Source organism: Notothenia rossii (genome assembly GCF_949606895.1).
Source record: "Notothenia rossii genome assembly, chromosome: 2".
Lineage (NCBI taxonomy): Eukaryota > Metazoa > Chordata > Actinopteri > Perciformes > Nototheniidae > Notothenia > Notothenia rossii.
Window position 1 is genome coordinate 42,828,453 of NC_136904.1, and position 13,894 is coordinate 42,842,346.

A 13,894-nucleotide genomic window follows, 5' to 3' on the forward strand; every position below is an offset into this window, starting at 1 on the left:
GCCACTGCAGTTCTGACACCATTACTTCCTTTAGATGACTAATTTACTATTTATATTCACAATTTTTCTTTTAAATGAAAGCTTAATATTGTTAACTGTTTGTGCAGAAAAGTTTATGGAAACTTGAAAAATATGATGTTCTGTTCTGATAATCAACAATGAAAATGGGATATTTTATTTGTTAACAACTGGTATGGTGGCCGATAGGTGCAAACGTGTTGAATTGTTGCACACAGCTAGTACCTGAGTGCTTGGTGACATTTAGGGATTATCAAATTGGCCAACTATCACTGAAAACTACCCTAAAATGTAAGTTTGATTTGCTTATTGTAACAATGTGATGGCATGATTCCTTCTGATATTATTGCAGATCTGCTGTAAGTTAGCTTGCTAACCTAGTCATTTCAAATACACTGACAAACAATAAGAAATATGAAACAGACTAACTCTGCGAGAGAGACAATTGGCCAACTTTATAATCCCCAAACGTCCACAAGCGCTCCGGTCCTATAAGTATATACGTTTTTAGAGTCGCTGTTTCTGTTGTGTTTTGAGCTTCTTGAAGGATTTTGTATTTGCAGCATTTAATTTATGTAGTGCTTAGGCTATATTAAAAGCTGCGCATGTCTCGTCAAGTTGGTGAAGATGTTTCTTCATGGCACTTGTTTTGGCACATTTGTTTTTATAATTGCAAAATGTTTTGAAAGTAAAGCGTGTTTCTCTTAATGGAAGTGTTTTGGGCCGTAGTACTGCGTTACACCTGTCGGACACCGTAACTAGGGTTAATCTTTTCCTTCATGTCAATATGGCTCCTTTTACACGGTGCCCCTTCTCATTTTCTGTCTTTCCTCTGTTCTCCTCTTTGCTCCCTTAGCTCAGGTGCTCCTGATCTTCTCCTGGCTCTGCCTTAGCTCAGGTGTTCCAGATCTGCCAGCCGCCATGGGTATTTCTCAATGTCGAGGACGCTTGCTTCAGAAGCGAGGCTAATAACGCGTTAACGCAAAAAAAAATTAACGCCACTCATTATTTAAACGCGATTAACGCATGTGTATTTTGTGTCCTCGGCCGCCCCGTAGTTTCAGAGCGCATCAAGTTTACAATACCATCTACAAGCTGACTCTGACAGCCCCGCTCCTTCTGCCCGCTTGTGGCAGACCACACTTCCACGCTCACCGGCAGGCACCGACTGGCCATCGGGAGGATGGGCGTGTGTATGTGTGGCGCGAGCGAGAGAGAGAGAGAGAGACCTTACGTGTATTGTTGTTGTTAGCATCTGGTGCTAGCTAGCAGTGCTAATGGATATAAGGAGCTGTTTAAATGAAAACAGAGGAGCGACATTTCGCCGACAACTGCGCCGAGCACTTGACTTTATGCAGGAAGCCAGACAGTGGGACATTGTACGAAAAGTCAGCACACTCAGGACGGATAGTGCGCGCAACATGATTGTAGCGTCCAGGCAGCTCCCGTTCGAGCATATGCCTTGAGTTGCACATATCTCCAACGATCCATCACACACACACACACACACACACACACTAACGCACTTTGTATTGTATGAGAGGTTCCAGGGGGGTATACTACGAAGCTGGTTCAACCTAACCTGGATATGTTTGAGTTAGCCGGTTGGCCTAATCCAAAACATACGCGCTCTCGCTAAACGGTACTACGACGCGGGTTATCAAGTGGATCGCTCAAGCCAGCCGTGTCCTATCTAGTTAGGTGCGCGTTCACATGAAAGGGGTGGTATTTGGAGCATTCGACCAATCACAAACATGTAGAAGTGTACTGACAGCGCAGCGTCATACTTCCTGAATGAAAAGTCAACTATATAATTAGACACATATGAAGACGTTAAACTTTAAACATCCATGACTTAAACACTTTATCCAGGATAAAAGCCACATAGTTGCACCTGCAAGGTGTCACGGTTTGTGAAACAAGCAGGACCCAAATGCAGATATAAACTGAAACTTCCTTTATTTCAAGGCTATGATATATATGTACAATGACAAACAGAACACTCACCGCAGAACTAGTCAGGGAACAAGACGAACCGACCAAGACAGACAGACAACCCAGAACTTAAATACACACAAGACTCAATCACACAACAAGACACAGGTGAGGAGGGAGGAAAAAACACAGGGGCCCAGGTGAACATAATCAGACAATTAGACACACCAGGGAAACTAACGACAAGAGGAAAACACAGGGAAAAGGACCAGACAATAACCCAAAGGAAAACATGACATGGAAAACAGCAAAAACACCCAAACCTACGAAACTATAAACGTGACATAACATGAGAATCGTGACATAACCCCCCCCTCAAGGGACGGATTCCAGACGTCCCAAAAAACCAAAAATCCAGCAGGGTGGGTGGAGGGGGTCTGGAGGACGGGTCTCGGGCGAACGGCCCGGGGGCAAGGCAGAGTTCAAAAAAGGGGAATTCGGGCGGACGGCCCGGGGGCAAGGCAGAGTTCAAAAAGGGGAATTCGGGCGGACGGCCCGGGGGCAAGGCAGAGTCCATGGAGGGAATCTCGGGCGGACGGCCCGGGGGCAAGGCAGAGTCCGAGGAGGGGTGAAGACCAGACAGCTCCGGAGGCCGGTCAGGAGACGGTGTCGTCAAGATCCCCCATGGAAGAGGACACAGGACCGGCAGGACCCCCGGCAGGAGAGCAGTCGGCGGAATCCCCAACGCGACAGGACATGGAGTTGGCAGGACCCCCAGCGGAAGAGTAGTCGGCGAGACCTCCAACGTGGCAAGACATGGAGTTGGCAGGACCCCGGCAGAAGAGCAGTCTGCGGGACCTCCAACGGCTCAGGACATGGGGTTGGCAGGACCCCCGGCAGAAGAGTAGTCTGCGGGACCTCCAACGTGACAAGACATGGAGTTGGCAGGACCCCCGGCAGAAGAGTAGTCTGCGGGACCTCCAACGACACTTGAGTGGGTTGGTTCGCCGACAGAACCCGGGGAGCTGGCGTCGGACGGACAGCCAACAGGAGACGAGGTGCTGGAGTCGGCCGGTATGCCGACAGGACTCGGGGAGCTGGCGTCGGACGGACAGCCATCAGGACACGGGGAGCTGGCGTCGGACGGATAGCCAACCGGAGACGAGGTGCTGGAGTCGGCCGGTACGCCGACAGGACTCGGGGAGCTGGCGTCGGACGGACAGCCAACCGGAGACGAGGTGCTGGAGTCGGCCGGTACGCCGACAGGACTCGGGGAGCTGGCGTCGGCCGATGAGTCAGCAGGTGACGAGGAGCCGGAGTCGGGACCATGGTTACTGGAGCCGGCACTGAAGCCGGGAACATGGCTGTAAGGTCCGGTTCTGGACCCGGAAACATGGCTGTAAGGTCCGGTTCTGGAGCCGGAAACATGGCTCTAAGGTCCGGTTCTGGAGCCGGAAACATGGCTGTGTGGGCCGACACTGGACCCCGAAACATGGCTGTAAGGTCCGGTTCTGGAGCCGGCAACATGGCTGTAAGGTCCGGTTCTGGAACCGGAACCATGGCTCTTGGGGCTTGAGCTGCTAGCTTGGCCTTGCGACTCCTCCTCTTAGCAGCCGCCTCAATACTCCGTGGACCTCCATAAGCCAGACGAGTTCCAGAATATGACTCCTGGACAGGAGCAGGAACTGGGGCAGAAGCATGGGTTGACTGCAGACGGAACCCACCGAGGCGTATGGTGCCAGGTTGGGAATTGGGAGGCCGGGAGCTAGCAAGCCTGGGGCTAGCAGGCCGGTAATCACACACAGGGAGGATCTTTGAAATCCAGCCAGGTAAGAACTTCACCATACCTGGTTTCTCTCTAGCCATCTGGCGCGCCTCCGACCACACAGCCTCCCACTGCTGAACTCCGGGTGCTCTCTTCCATCTATCCGAGCAGTTAGCCAAAAAAAAGGAAAAATGTAATAATTCCGACTCTAACGGATCTGCTGGGCCCATTTCTTGGTTGGTTCGTACTGTCACGGTTTGTGAAACAAGCAGGACCCAAATGCAGATATAAACTGAAACTTCCTTTATTTCAAGGCTATGATATATATGTACAATGACAAACAGAACACTCACCGCAGAACTAGTCAGGGAACAAGACGAACCGACCAAGACAGACAGACAACCCAGAACTTAAATACACACAAGACTCAATCACACAACAAGACACAGGTGAGGAGGGAGGAGAAAACACAGGGGCCCAGGTGAACATAATCAGACAATTAGACACACCAGGGAAACTAACTTTAATTACATTTGTCTCGAGTGTTTCGTCAACTTAATGTGTTGCTTAAAATAATACTTCTGCATACAGTATACATGTGACACTGTGAGTGTTGCACGGCCAGATACGGCTCAGCTGACTCAGATAAGGAGATATATGATACATTATGATGTGATATGCCGCGGACTTAATGTTACTCTGATCCGGTTACTTATGTTGTGGCAGATATTTAAGTAAGCTTTCTTAACGCTAATGTTATAATAGTCAGATTGCTCTGAAGATGGGAGGTGATATTCTATTATTGTTCACGTTCACACAGTCTGGGATTTTTGCCGGCCGTCTTTCCTGCAACGGCAGCTTTTCTCTATTTCCTTTCTCCTGTAATATGACTTGATTGCTTTAAACTCTGCACACTGAGCTCTGATTGGTCAGCAGGCAGTGCTTTCACTGAGTTGAGCTCTTAGCCTGCAACCTAACCTGCTCCGGGGCAGGTTAGCCGCACAGCCTAAGTTACCATGGAGATCTAGACTGCTAAAAAGAGAACCAGCTTCGTAGGACCGGAAACCCCAAGTTTTCCCTGAAGTTAGCCGGCTAAGCGAAAATCCTGCTTCGTAGTATACCCCCCAGGTTGAATTGAGGCGAATATTTGTAATGTTCAGAGGTTGTTATGTTTAATATTCATGAGAATATTTGTCATTGTTCAAATGATAATAAACATTTGCATAAAGCATATTTGTCCACTCATACAGTATGTTGATAAGAGTATTAAAAACTTGAAAAATATTCCTCTAAGGTACATTTAGAACAGATAAAACATTTTCCTTCTAATTTGTTATTCTTTTCTAAATAACACACTGTTATTTACTCACCCATAACACACAATTATCCTTGTTTTTATTTATTTGTTTCATTCCATAATCTCGGGCTTGTTTGGCGTCCGTCAGGAACTGAATTTCCAAATAAAAATAACCGGAAACAGACGTAGGAATTTCGAGCGATTACCCCAGATTCTCAGCTATGGTTTTAGCTTGCTGATTGGATCTTTTAGCCGCTATGCATGTTGGGATTTGGTGTTTATGTGATATGAAATCTGAAAAACATTTTTAAAAAATCAAATAATACTTAATTCCGAGTGTTCTTGCTTTTCTCTTTGAAAGTCATCACATAACGGCATTGTAATACACGGTCCGGCTGCATTACATATTACAGATCGGCCGTAGTTCTTTATTTATAGAGCCCTGATGAGAAGACCTTTGGACAAACTGGAAGAAATGCCACCGAAACTGAATACTTGACTCTTTCGGTCTCATTCAGTCCGTGGCTGGCACAACACACGATAAAGGACACACCTTAGATTTAGTATTATCGTTGGACTGTTTATCTCTGTGGATGAAATCTGTGCAGCAACGCGTATCTCAGACCATTTAGCGGTTCTGTTTACAACCACGATCCCTTCTGCGGGAGTCGAATCACGTGCCCCTGCGTGTTGTCTGCGTTCAATTAACCCCTTGACTGCCTCACAGTTTTCAGATGCTTTTAATGCTTCTCCGATCTGTGAATTAGAGGTGAACTGTGCTCTTAGTGCTGATGAGCTTATCTCCATGTTTGACTCGACATGCACACTAATACTGGATTCCGTTGCTCCTTTTACACTTAGACGCACCAAAGTTCTCTTAGAGCCGTGGCTTAATGACTGTACTCGCGCACTTAGACGCACTTGCAGGCGAAAGAAGAAAAAGGAAAAAAGAGAAAAAGGATAAACTCCATGTCTCCTTAGAAATCCTTCGTGCTTGCCTTTCCGACTACCAGACGGCAGTCAAAGCAGCCAAAATGGAGCACATTTCTCTGTTAATCTCTAAAAACAGCCATAAACCTTAGGTTCTTTTTAATGTCCTCAACTCGATCATTAATCCTTGTGATGCTTCTCCAATTGTTCCATCGACTACCCTCTGCGAAACATTTCTTACATTTTTTATCAAAAAAGTATCAGCGCTTAGGCTAGCCCAAACTAGTGCTACCCCAGATTCTGCTCCTTTTCTGTGCCCTGCTTTCCTTGACCACTTTGAGCTTGTATCCCTCTCTTCTCTCTCGGATGTTGTCAAGCACCTGCCGCCGACAAACTGCACCTCAGACAGCATTCCCTCTCGCCTTCTCAGAGATGTTTTTGAATCAGTTGGAGCAAGTGTTTTATTGCTTTTTAACACCTCTCTTAGCTCAGGATGTCTCACAGCTGCCTTCCCGTGGTCAAGCCACTACTTAAAAAGAAAAATCTCGACCCTTCCATTCTCGCAAATTTTAGGCCCATCTCCCAGCTACCTTTTTTATTTAAAGCCCTGGAGCGAGTAGTCTACGTCCAGCTGCAGTCGTTTTTAACCACACATGGCATCCACGAAAAGTTTCAGTCTGGCTTCAAACCCATGCACAGCACTGAAACAGCCCTTTTAAGAGTTTTTAATGATCTGCTCCTAGCCACCGACTCAGGTAGCTCAGCTGTCTTGGTGCTGTTGGACCTGACCAAAGCTGCCTTTGAAAATGTGGACCATAGCATTCTGTTGTAACGGCTTGAACAGTCCGCAGGCATCACAGGCTCTGCCCTTGCATGGTTCAGGTCCTACCTGACAGACCGTAGCCTCTCAGTGCAGCTAGGTGCCTTCTCCTCTGCCAAAGCCCCTCTTACCTGTGGGGTTCCCCAAGGCTCGATTCTGGGCCCCATCCTTTTTCTACTGTACATACTGCCCCTAGGCTCAATTCTCATAAAACACAACATCCCCTTCCATTGTTACGCTGATGATGTACAGATCTATCTGCCTCTCAATCAAAATGCCAACTCACTACAGCAGTTGATGGACTGCTTAACAGAGATGAAATCTTGGCTGAGCCAAAACTTCCTTACCCTCAACGAGAGCAAGACCGAGGTCATCTTTTTTGGACCCCAACCTCCAGCCTCTCCGGTTGATATTCTGGGCTCCCTCAATAAAAACATCCTCCCCTCTGTCATGAACCTTGGAGTGACCTTCAATAGCGCTTTTAAATTTGATAAGCAGATCAGCACCGTAGTCAAGACCTGCTTTTTTAAAATATGACTATTGGCTAAGACCAAGTCGTTTTTATCTTTTAAAGACCTAGAAAGGGTTATTAATGCCTTTGTTACCTCGAGACTGGATTACTGCAATGCTCTGTATGTGGGTATGGACCACCTATAAACCTTTTTCTTACTCAATATCAAGCCACACTTATTGTTTTTATTTCGGCTGTGACTTTGTGTGTGTTCAGGTTGAGTTTGGCTGTGTTTGGCTGTGTATCGCTAAACAAGGAAACCACACCTCCACGGAGCTCAGCGCGATTCACAACGTACCGACAAATCAGAGCACACTGGGCTCACAGGGAGGGGGGGGAGGTGCAGCGAGCCGTTTAGTGGAGAAAGTGAATACTGCTGAATACACATACTTTACAGAGATGCTGTATGCGAAACCAATGTGAGTTTGGAAAATTGCACAGTATTTTACTATTTTAGTATACCTCAACAATGGAATTATGATCAGTGGAAATGGCCATGACACCTCTTCTTTAAGGTTGGCTGACCAACTGCTGCTGGTAGTGCCTAAGACCATGCTCAAAACCAGAGGGCACCGTACATTCGCAGCAACGGGCCCCAGGCTCTGGAAAATGTTGCCCCTCCATGTGAGGTCGGCCCAGACCCTGGGGGTTTTTAAATCAACACTTAAAACTCAGTTTTTCTCTCTGGCCTTCTAGGCTTCTCTTACCAAGAATAACTTTTATCCAAGACCTTTTCCCTCTCTAACCTCTCGAGATTTTATTAGAGGGAAACGGTTTGTAGAGTGGCTTAGACAGGCCGGGGAGTGTTACGATTCGTAGACACAGCATACCTCCCTACCTCTCATCAATTTCCAACTAAGGCTCCAGTGGGGACCTTGTTCCCTGAGTGTGCCTCTCCACCTATGTTTCTTACTCTCTTACTTGCTACCCTTTGCCCTCAACCTATTCTAAGGGAGTGCTTGTTATTCCGTCTGTCTGTCTGTCTGTCTGTCTGTCTGTGTCTGTGTATTCTCTTGTTCCGATTAACCCAGCCACATTTGTTCTTGTTTTGTGTCTATATCTACGCCGGGATCCGGAGTCGAGGTAGATCTTCTTGCTGTGGTCCTGTGTCCTGTATCCTCTATCCTGAGTTCTGGATTAAGTCGTGGACTTCGGGTCGTGGCTAAACCTGTCTCTGCGGTCCTGCCTGGGTCTCGTCATGCTGCCTCCTTGAAGGCTCCCACAGGATTGTAGTTGACATCTTCGTAGATTCATCTTCTTAATACAGACACATGCATTTCCTAACATTTGGACTACCTATGCTGTAAAATGTATTATCTCTTCGATTTGCACACGGCAACTTATGCAGAGCCTTACGCATCTGTCCGTCCTGGGAGAGGGATCCCTCCTCTGTTGCTCTCCCTGAGGTTTCTCCCATTTTTTCCATTCAAACTGTGGGTTTTCTCCGGGAGTCTTTCCTTGTACGATGTGAGGGACTAAGGATAGAGGTTGTCGTTTTTTCTCATACTGATATTCTGAACAATGTGTGCTATTGTATTAGCTGTAAAGTGTCTCTACTGTAGGCTATTTTGATTATATGTACAGCACTTTGGCTCGACCAAAAATCGTTTATAAATGTGCTATATAAATAAAACTTGATTTGATTTGATTTACTCAGGTGTAACTAAAGTCTGCTTTAAGGGTTGTTTATATTTCACATCATTAATTAGAATCTGCAAAGCAATTAAAAATAAATGTAGTGGAGTAAAAATACCAGGTTAACCTCTGAATTGTAGTGGAGTAGAATTACAAAGTAATAATGAGCTGTCATGTGGGTATGCTGCGCATTATGGGCACAAGCGATTTTCACCCATTTATTAATTATATGTTTTACATTTGATAACACCAATGGGTTTAATCCTGGCAACTTCTAATGGTGGGAAAAACGAAAACGTTCAGTAGAGACGTCCCATAGAACATTTTGCATAACACAATAGCCAGCATGTGTAGTTCAAGGGGGGCGTTCGATTCCAGTTTTGGATAGTCTGCCGTGGTTTCGTTCCATTTCAAAGAGCTGTTTGACGTAACCTTGGCGCACTGCCACTCCAACATCCAACCCCAGAGCTTGAAGATTAATCACGGGGACAGTAGTCCTAAACGATAGCTGGGGATTATGGGTAGTGTAGTGTCTTCGGACTTCCTAAACTCAGAAATGTTGACAATCGCAATGATGCTCGAAATGTCCCTTATAGGCCTACGTCTGTTTCCGGTTATTTTTATTTTGAAATTCAGTTCCTGACGGACGCCAAAAAACCCAGAGATTATGGAATTAAACAAATAAATAAAAACAAGGATAATTGTGTGTTATTGGTGTGTAAATAACAGTGTGTTATTTAGAAAAGAATAACAAATTAGAAGAAAAAAAATATTTAAAAAAATACAGATTTCAGTATTCTGAGGCTCTGAGCCCCATTTCTTTTCCTCACAGACGACGACAAAAAAAGTCAGACATTCTAAGATTTAAAATAAAAACAATAATCGCGGCTTGATATTGAGTAAAAACATGTTTTTATGAACCCCACAGCTTCCGGTCTTCCAAGACCCTAACGGACAAAAATACTTGTTGCAGGCACGAAACTACCAATAGAAATACATCCATCCATCCATCCATCCATCTTCTCCCGCTTATCCGTGGTCGGATCGCGGGGGGAACAGTTCCAGCAGAGAACCCCAAACGTTCCTTTCCCTGGCCACATCAACCAGCTCTGACTGGGGGATCCCAAGGCGCTCCCAGGCCAGTGAAGAGATATAATCCCTCCACCTGGTCCTAGGTATACCCCTTGGTCTCTTCCCAGCTGGACGTGCCTGGAACACCTCCCTAGGGAGGCGCCCAGGTGGCATCCTAACTAGGTGCCTGAACCACCTCAACTGGCTCCTTTCGACGCGAAGGAGGGGCAGTTCAACTCTGAGTCCCTCCCGGATGACTGAACTTTTCACCTTGTCCCTAAGGGAGATACAAGCTACCCTGCGGAGAAAACCCATCTCGGCCGCTTTTATCCGCAATCTCGTTCTTTCGGTCATGACCCATCCTTCATGCCCATCCTTCATGACCATAGGTGAGGGTAGGAACGAAAATGGCCCGGTAGACAGAGAGCTTTGCCTTCTGGCTCAGCTCTCTTTTCGTCACAACGATGCGGTAAAGCGACTGCAGTACCGCTCCCGCTGCTCTGATTCTCTGGCCCATCTCACGCTCCATTGTTCCCTCACTCGAGAACAAGACCCCGAGATACTTGAACTCCTTCACTTGGGGTAAGGACTCATTCCCTACTTGGAGTGGACAGTCCATCGGTTTCCCGCTGAGGCCTCAGATTTGGAGGTGCTGATCCTCATCCCAGCCGCTTCACACTCGGTTGCGAACCGATCCAGTGAGTGCTGAAGGTCATTAGAACCACATCATCTGCAAAAATCAGTGGTGCAATCCTTAGTCCACCTAACTGCAGACCCCCTCCCCCATGACTATGCCTCGAAATCCGATCAATGTATATTACAAACAGGATTGTTGACAAAGCGCAGCCTTGGCGGAGGCCAACCCTCACCGGATATGAGTCCGACTTACTGCCGAGGACCCGGACACAGCTCTCGCTTTGGGAGTACAGAGATTGGATGGCCCTGAGTAGAGACCCCCTCACCCCATACTCTTGCAGCACCTCCCACAGTAACTCCCTGGGAACTCGGCCATACGCCTTCTCCATGTCTACAAAACACATGTAGACCAGATAAGCATACTCCCAGTCCCCCTCCAGGATCCTTGCAAGAGTAAAAAGCTGATCCGTCATTCCACAACCAGGATGGAATCCGCATTGTTCCTCCTCAATCTGAGGTTCGACAATCGGCCTGACCCTCCTTTCGAGTACCTTAGAGTAAACTTTCCCGGGGAGGCTGAGTAGTGTGAAGCCTCTGTAATTGACACACACCCTCTGATCCCCCTTTTTGAAAAGGGGAACCACCACCCCGGTCTGCCACTCCTTCGGTACTGTTTCCGACATCCACGCAACGTTGATGAGACGTGTCAACCATGACCGTCCCTCAACACCCAGAGCCTTCAGCATTTCTGGGCGGATCTCATCCACCCCCAGGGCTTTGCCACTGTGGAGTTTTAAAATTGTTTCGTTTGACACGAAAAAAAGGGGAAAATCGTGATGGTGAACACGAATCAATAGATGAAATGTCGTGACTATTACAAGAAATGCCATGAGACTTGGTTGGTCATATGCGAGGCCCTTTTTTGATTTTTGTTTTTGCAGTGCTGTCAAAGGGATGCAAGCTGTGACTGTCACTTCTTCTCTTTAGTTTTTTAAAAACCAAAACGTTACATCATTTTAAATAATCATTTAGGGAGTGTTTGTCTGAAATGCTCAGAGTTACATTTTGCAATAAAAATGTTGCAACCCTGTGTTTAATATGATTAATTCACTTTTTTCTCTTTCTCTTGTTTTTCTCTGTGATTAGGACAATTCTGGATAAATGGATCTGCTGGAGAAGGACCCCTAATCCGAAAAGTGTACAGCGGATCATCAGGACAGAGCTGCCACCCACCTGGACCCCCCGAGGTGCTGGAGAAGGACCCCTAACCCTAGCGGCTCATCAGGACAGAGCTGCCATCCACCTGGACACCCCGAGGTGCTGGAGAAAGCAAAACGGCGATCAGGAACATCCTCTGCCCAGACCTCTGCTTACTGCACTCCTACAGACTTGTGTCTTAGTTTCAAAATTAGATTTTGCATGTGTCCTTTCTTTTAATAGATATGTAACGAGCTTGAATCTGTCTGATTCCCCAAACAGCTGCTTCTATATACTTGCTGCACATATAATAAAAACAAACAACTCCATAAACTTTGCTGATATGTGTGTTACTGCTGGTGATTTACTGAGGTTTTAACCATTATTTACAACATGTGTACATACGCAGTGGAATAATAGGATATCTCTAGGTCCTTAAACTGTATTAAATTCAGTTTAATTTTATTAATACAAAAAATAGGTCATAGAAAATATTTAATTGTTTATTTCAGCAGAGCGGGGGGTCACGGTGGTACTGGACCTGGAGGTGCTGACCTGGTGTCAGTGGGACATCATCTGGGCTGGTTCAGGGGAAGAAAGAGAATATAAACTGTTATAATCACAGCTATATATTAAGATTAGAAAACTAATATTGTTATTGTAAGAATCATTCTATACAACATGCAACCGAACAGCGCATATCACGTGACGTAAATACGAAACGCTCCTTAGGCTAGACCGTCTCATTTTGTAGGCTGCTCGGTCCAGCCTACCAAGTCTACATGGGCTGGGTCCTCCGTGGACCGCGTAAGCTGCATACTCTGAAGGGTGCAGCCCCTGAATTGAGATACGGCCAACTGACACATAAGGAAGGCTGGAAGAGAAGGAAGCTCCTTCCTTTTTTTGCTGCCTGACTAAGCATTCTTCAATGGACTTTGGTTTAAGATGTTTTGTTTCTTTTTCTTTTGAGTATGGAGAACTTGGTAGTCCAGTTTTTGGGGTTTTGTTTCTTAGTTTAATTTATGCAAATAATTGTTTGTCTAAAGCCAGACTGTACTTACAGTTTTAATATACAGTTGCAAGAAAAGGTATGTGAACCCTTTGGAACTACCTGGATTTCTGCATAAATTGGTCATAAAATGTGTTCTGATCTTCATCTAAGTCACAACAATAGACAAACACAGTCTGCTTAAGCTAAAACCACACAAACAATTATATGTTTTTATGTTTTTATTGAACACACCATGTAAATTGGATTTAATAACTGGTTGACCCCCCTTTGGCAGCAGTAACCTCAACCAAATGTTTCCTATAGTTGCATATCAGACCTGCACAACGGTCAGGAGGAATTTTGGACCATTCCTCTTTACAAAACTGTTTCAGTTCAGCAATATTCTTGGGATGTCTGGTGTGAATCGCTCTCTTGAGGTCATGCCACAGCATCTCAATTGGGTTGAGGTCAGGACTCTGACTGGGCCACTCCAGAAGGCGTATTTTCTTCTGTTGAAGCCATTCTGTTGTTGATTTACCTCTGTGCTTTGGGTCGTTGTCCTGTTGCATCACCCATCTTCTGTTGAGCTTCAATTGGTGGAAAGATGGCCTTAAGTTCTCCAGCAAAATGTCTTGATAAACTTGAGAATTCCTTTTTCCGTCGATGATGGCAATCTGTCCAGGCCCTGAGGCAGCAAAGCAGCCCCAAACCATGATGCTCCCTCCACCATACTTCACATTTGGGATGAGGTTTTGATGTTGGTGTGCTGTGCCTTTTTTTCTCCACACATAGCGTTGTGTGTTCCTTCCAAACAACTCAACTTTGGTTTCATCTGTCCACAGAATATTTTGCCAGTAGTGCTCTTTTGCAAACTTCAAACTTGCAGAATTTTTTTTTCTGGACAGCAGTGGCTTCCTCCATTTTATGACCAACTTATGCAGAAATCCAGGTAATTCCAAAGGGTTCACATACTTTTTCCTGCAACTGTATAGTCTATGGTTATAATGCTAATTATTATACATACAAAAAAAACATTAAATCTGATTATTTAAAGATTTGCTAAATAAATGAATGTGACATTTACAAAT

At 45.7% G+C, this 13,894-nt stretch overlaps 1 long non-coding RNA gene across 1 annotated transcript in view; it reads left to right on the forward strand.

Annotated features, from left to right (window-relative positions):
- The window catches only part of LOC307030584, a 29,181-nt gene extending 17,047 nt beyond the window's left edge, over window positions 1-12,134 (forward strand). The window contains exon 4 of the long non-coding RNA XR_013805704.1: window positions 11,765-12,134. This is a non-coding gene — a long non-coding RNA (uncharacterized lncRNA). The remainder of the gene's footprint in view (window positions 1-11,764) is intronic.
- Window positions 12,135-13,894: the final 1,760 nt, after the last annotated feature.